The sequence below is a fragment of the Oxyura jamaicensis genome, chromosome 4 (genome assembly GCF_011077185.1).
Source record: "Oxyura jamaicensis isolate SHBP4307 breed ruddy duck chromosome 4, BPBGC_Ojam_1.0, whole genome shotgun sequence".
NCBI classification, from domain to species: Eukaryota; Metazoa; Chordata; class Aves; order Anseriformes; family Anatidae; genus Oxyura; species Oxyura jamaicensis.
The window spans coordinates 7,907,660-7,913,563 of record NC_048896.1 but is presented as its reverse complement, the minus strand read 5'-3'; the positions used below and the strand labels follow the sequence as shown (position 1 = coordinate 7,913,563).

At 57.9% G+C, this 5,904-nt stretch overlaps 2 long non-coding RNA genes across 2 annotated transcripts; one reads left to right on the top strand and one right to left on the bottom strand.

The window, feature by feature from the left end:
• Positions 1 to 3,280, bottom strand: LOC118167114. The gene is made up of 2 exons (XR_004750949.1): positions 3,162 to 3,280; positions 1 to 1,213 (listed from the first exon to the last, which is right to left on the bottom strand). It is a non-coding gene; the product is annotated as an uncharacterized LOC118167114 (long non-coding RNA).
• Positions 3,281 to 3,868: 588 nt separating this feature from the next.
• LOC118167115 lies at positions 3,869 to 5,254 on the top strand. The gene is made up of 2 exons (XR_004750950.1): positions 3,869 to 4,064; positions 4,518 to 5,254. It is a non-coding gene; the product is annotated as an uncharacterized LOC118167115 (long non-coding RNA).
• Positions 5,255 to 5,904: the final 650 nt, after the last annotated feature.

Sequence of the window (5,904 nt, the reverse complement as noted above, 5' to 3'; positions counted from 1 at the left end):
TTTTATTTAAAAATCTCTTTATTAAGTACACCACAGTAATTTACATGTTCTTACAAAAACACTCCCCAAACACCCTTCCCTGGACCACTGCAACTGTCCCAGGACTTCCCCCCCCCCCCCCCCCCCTTTTCAAATGATAGACAAACCTTAGTGTCTGGAGTCTCTTCCCATCCCTGTAAGCTGCGGAGTCACCAGCAAGCTGTTATGCACATTGCTACAGACTGCTGTGAGAATTGATTTCTGACAAAGGCTATGTTGTCAGCGATGAAGGTCTTGCGGTTTACAGATGGATACCGTGCAATTTTTCTCCTACTAAACTAATCAAAATTGCATCGTGATCCACCCGACAACAGCAAAACAAAGCTTACCAAACTGGCAAACGTTAAGCAGCGCAGCCTGAAGACAAGTCCTCCTTTCCTCCACAGGCCGGGACAAGTGCAATACTCTACACATAGCTACAAGTAATGCAACAAATCCCCACCCATGGAGAAACCAGCGCAAGGCATCTTCAGATCTTGACGGAAAAAAACAGAAAGCTTCAAAACCCATTATCCACCACAGATTCACCACCACCACAGTCAGTTTTGCATGGATTTGCACAGCAATTTTAGTAAGCTGGGATGCAAACCTGCAAAACTGACTGTAATCAGGACCATCTTCTCCAGAAACTGCCACTAGCTAGGATGCACTTTATCTAGCAGTACTGTAAGTGCCCACATTACAGTAGGTCCAATTCAAAGCTACCTGCACTATGAGCACTTTGATACTGCTAGGACAAAACTTATTTCCTGAGCAATTGCCTTCAATGAACAAAATGATTTACCTAAAATTGTAATTGCTGAGCTAAGCCAGATGGATGCGTGGTTTTGGACGTGCAGGCAGCAGCTTGTGCCAGAAGGAGCATTTAGGGCAGTAGATTCTACGCTACTTCACTAACTGCACTAGATGCACCTTAACACAAGAACCATTTGTAACGCAGCAAAACAACGGTCCCGGTCACGCCTGTGCCCTGCTACTGTCACTGAATCGCCACAGTCATGCCAGAAGTGCTTATACTGCAGTAGATCCTGAACTCTACCTGCACTGTAAGCACTTTTGCACAACTCAAGGCCCATCAACAGACAGAAACTCTTCCACTTAAAAGGTCTCCTCGTTTCAGGGCAGGTGAGGCATCGCAGAAGTATCTTGACTGAAGCACAGGAGCCAACGGTACCTGCCAAGAGAGAAGACCAATATTAATGTTGCATGACACGTATGGATTTGCTACTTAATTTAGTAGAGGCTTTCTCATGGAAGCACAGATGCAGACCAGTTCGAACTTTTGGGACTGCAGTTAGACAGTGAGCGTACCAGAGGTGGGAGTTTACAGCTAATTTCCACTTAAATTCTGGTGAAAATGGCTTCCTCCACCACTTCCAGCGGCAGCTGAGCAGCACAGCGGTAGGTATCAAAACACCAAAACACCCCAATCTCCTGCTCCCTGACCATCCTCCGGGGGCTTCACCCGAGGGCGCAGGGCGAGCTCTGCAGGGCCCGCGGGGGCCGCGTTCCGCACGATGCCGCCCGCGTGGGGCAGCACAAAGCGCCGGGCGCTGCTCGCGGGAGCGGGGGGGGCTGTTTCAAATCTCCCTCCGCAGCCACGCTGTCAAGCCCCAGGCTCGGAAGGGGCCGCCCAGGGATGCTCGGAGCCACCGCGCCCCCCGCCCCCCCCCCCGCAGCCCCAAACCCGGCTTCCTGCGGGGCTCCGGGGGTTTGTTCGGGGGGGCCCCCGGGCGGGCAGTCCCCGCCGGTACCAGCCCGGCGCTGCTCGGAGGAGGGGCGGGGGGGGACCGGCCGCCGCCACGTGCACGCCGCCCCCTTCCCCCGGAGCACCCGGGGGGGGCCGAGCCCCCCGCTCGCCCCCCCCCGCGCGGTTGGTGGGGGCTCGCCCCGCCACGTGCCGCCCGCCCCGTCCGGGGGCCGCGCGCGGCGATTAAAGCGCCGCCCGGAGCACTGTGGGAAATGCAGTCCTCCATTCAAAGCCCCAAAAACGCGCCAAGCCGCCCGCCCGCCGCCCCCCCCCCCCGCCGCCCCCCGGGCAGCGCCCCCCCGCAGCCCACCCCAATCCCAGGAACACCGGGAGAAAGGCCGGGGCCGGGGCCCGCCGGGAATTCGCCCCGACGGCTGCTCCGCGCGGCCGCCCGCGGCCCCTTTGTCCCGGCCCGACGGGGGCAGCCCGGCCGCCTCCCCGCCGCGGCTCCCTCCCGGCTCCGTTCCCCTGCCGGCCCCGCCGCCCCCGGTCTTGCCTGAGCGCGGCGGGCCGCCGCCGGCCGGGCGCGGAGCGGAGCCGAGCGGAGCGGAGCCGATCGCGGCGCCCCGACGGCGGCTGCACCGAGCCCGCGCTCCGCCTCCCGCCCGACCGCGCACTACAAACCCCAGCGCTCCCCGCGCCCCGCGCATGCGCCCCGCGGCCCCCTCCTGCCGCTACTACTCCTTGCCGCCATGTGCTCGCCGCGCGCGGCCCCCTCCCCCCACGCACCGGCCACGCGGGGGCGGCGCGCGCGCGCGCACCCCCCTCGGAACCGGGGCGCGGGAGAACGGCACCGGGGGGGGGGGGGCAAAGGGGGGAGGGGACACGACCCGCGCGGGGTGTCCGCCCCGTAACGCCGCAGCCCCCCCGGGGACCCCCCGAGTTTCGCACTCCTGTCGCGGCCCCGTCCATTGTTGGAGCACCGGGCACCGGGGCGGACGGACCGGGGTGGGGGCACCCGGCGGTACCGGCGGCCACGGGGAGCCGGGGGCGGGAGGCGCGGGCCCGGGCTGGCGGTGGGGAGAGCCCCGCGTACTCCTACAGGTGGGTGGCGGCCGTCCGCGCCCCCACCGGTGCTACCGCCGGGCCGGGGTCGGGGCCGGGATGGGGGTGGCTGGGCCCCGGTGCTTGCCCCCCACTGCGGGCACCCAGAGCGGCGCTGCCCCGGGCGCGGTAGTCGCGCGAGGGGGGGAAAAAAAAGAAGAAAAATGAAAAAAAAAAAAAAAAAAGGAAGAAAAAAAAAGGACTAAAAATAATAAAAGACAAAAGTGCGAACGCGGGGGGCACCTCCTGGTCCGCGCCGGGGTCCGTGGGGGGAGAGGAAAAAGAAAGGGAAGGAAAGGGGCGGAAAGTAGAAAGATAAACACGTTACCTTTTAGCCCGAGCAGAGCCCTGGAATAAAAAGGGTTTTACGAAAGTGGCGCGAAGACAATATCATGTGATCCCAGCCCAGGGCGGCTCCCTCCCGCACCGACCAGCCAAAAAAAGAGAGAGGAATAAAGGGGGAAAAAAGTACATCCGCTCCCCACGCCATTAGCATAATTAATTGTGTCCTGCAGCTGCAGCCGCGGCTCCCCGGCCAATGGCAGCCGGGCGGCCCCGGCCTCCTCTTCCTCCCGCCCCGGGGCCAGCGGGGCCGCGGGGCTCCGCGTCCCCCCCGCGCCCGGCCGGGCGGGGGCTGAAGCTCCGCGGCTCGGGGTCGCCCGCGGGGGCCGGGCCGGCCGTGCACGTGGCGCCGCTCTTTGGGGGAGCTCCGCCTGCGGCCGAGGGGTGCCCCTCGCCCCGCGGGGCCGCTCCCCCGGGGCTGCAGCGAGGGCTGCTCCCGTCCCTTCGCCTGGGCCCCCCCCCCCCCCACCCGCCGTCCCCCCGAGGCCGGGTGTCTGCCCCCGCGGCCGCGCGTGGCTCCCCGGCACCGAGGCCCCGCTCGGCCGTTTTGGGGCGAAAAGCCCCCAAGGCTGCGGCCCCAGGCCCGGCCCGGCCTAGCATGGCCTGCTCGGCGGCGGGCCCCGGGCCGTGGTAGCCCCCCGGAGGCGCCGCCCGCCCTGCCCGGCTCCCCCGCACCTCGCCCCGCCGGGGCGACCCCGAGGGGCCCGCTCGGGGATGGGGGGACCCGGGGGGGACCCCGGCTCTGAGGAGGGGGGGGACCCGCGCCCTGGCAGGCGGCCGCCGGGCTAGGGGAGAGGGGTCGGCCTGCCTTGGCGGGCGGCCCTCGCTGGAATGCTAAAAATGTGCTAATTGTGCCCGGCCAGCGGCCGCCGTGCCTCAGGGATTAGAGGTAACCATCTCTGGGGAAATAAAGGCGCCTAGCGATCGATAGCCAACGGCCCGGGCCCGCTCCTCGCCCCACCGCCGCCACCCCGGCCCTTGGGTTCGGCGGCGGCTCCTGAGGTGCCTCGCGTCGCCCTGATCGCTGCTACATGAAGTTAGAACAAAAAGGTCCCCATGGAAACCGGGGAGTAATCTATCGGCACCGCGTTCGGTACGCGGCGAGAGAGGGGCTTTTGTCCCGCCTGTATTTACTGCTGTTTAATTTATTTTTTACAAAAATCCCGCTGCCAAGTTCTTCCACGTTTTCGGGGAGAGTTGTGCCGAGCTGCCCGACCTCTCTCCCCGTGTGCGTGAGGCCTAAAACAAAGCGACCATGTCAAAGCGCTCCTCGACAAGATGGGAGGGCTCTCCGCAAGCACGAGTATTTCGGGGGCTACTTCGTTATTTCTTCCAGAAACAGCCACTCGTTCCTTCGTTATCAGTGGCAGCGCTCCGTTCGGATCGGTCTTGGCGAACTTTCCTGGTGTGATGTCTCCGGGTATCGAATTCACCGACTTCTGGTTTGGAACTGCGGGGACATTTTGTGTAATGGAGAGCTCAGGAAGATTCAAAATGTAAATTTTCTCCTCGTTAGCCAAAGTACCTTCCTGAGGTCCTGAGTCGAAAATGACAAAACAGGAAAAAAAGCTCAAGATTAAAGTCAATAATCTAGCATGGGTGTGTAAACTTGCTATCAATGCCTCAGCAGAAATAGTGTAGAGCGTTCACACGGTAATGAAAAATACAAATGTTCCAGAAACTCATCTATACACAACAGCACGGAAAGCATTCCCAAATAAAAGAGATTCCAGGTCTAACTCTGTAAAACAAAACTTTTTAAAAACTTGTAGCAAATAAGCATGAAACACATCACAGTACTAGGAAACTTCCTTTTATAAGAAAGGAATCGTATACTTTGGTATTTTTGATTGCTTAATATGCAAAGTTGGATCGTAACTATTACTCAAATGTTACATAAAGAATGAAGTTGTGTGTAAGTGTAGCAGCTTTTACTCAACACATGGTGCAAATTGATTATCTCTTTTCTCTTGGTGCAGAAATAGTCTTTCAACAAATAGAGTCTGAAGATGGTGAAATAAGTCTTCATGAAGTGTTACACAGATAAGATTAAATGGTATTTTTACATCCTCCTGCTGACCTTTGACTTGTATTTTTGTGTATCTTGGAAGGGAGTCTTGGGGTCTGCAAATACACCAGTTGCTAAAAAAAGCAATAGTCAAAAGAAAAAAAGTGCTGGAACATTTCTTTATATTTTAAAGGATATTGTCTAACTAAAGTATTCATCTGCAGAAAGTTCTGCACTTTGTTGATGGTCTTTTCAAATGCACGTGATTTACAGCTTATAAGGTAGTGCTTGCATAACGCGTTACTTCTTGGGGTAAGATTTTGTTCCAGTTTAGGAGGAATATTACAAAGACTAAGTGAGGTATTTCTATATAGGGACAGAGAGGATAAATGTTTTCTTGAAAATCACTTTAAAAATTTATGGTGGAATGATGTTGCTCGCTCTTTTACTCTACTTATATGCAAAAATTTGAATTTTTTTTTTCTCTAATTGAATCACATACACGAATACTTGCCGAGAAGATATTTCTGTTTCCTTCATTGCACTTCTCTTCTCAGTGTTGCCGATAACTCTGTTCTATCTCATTATGGTTACTGATTCATTCATACTCCTTAACAGCTATGGCCAGGGATTGCCTTGGACTGCCTCTTCCACTTCTGTTTCCTTCAAGAATTAGAACTATTGTCTGACTTTTTTTCATGCAGAGGAAAGCTCAGTGAGT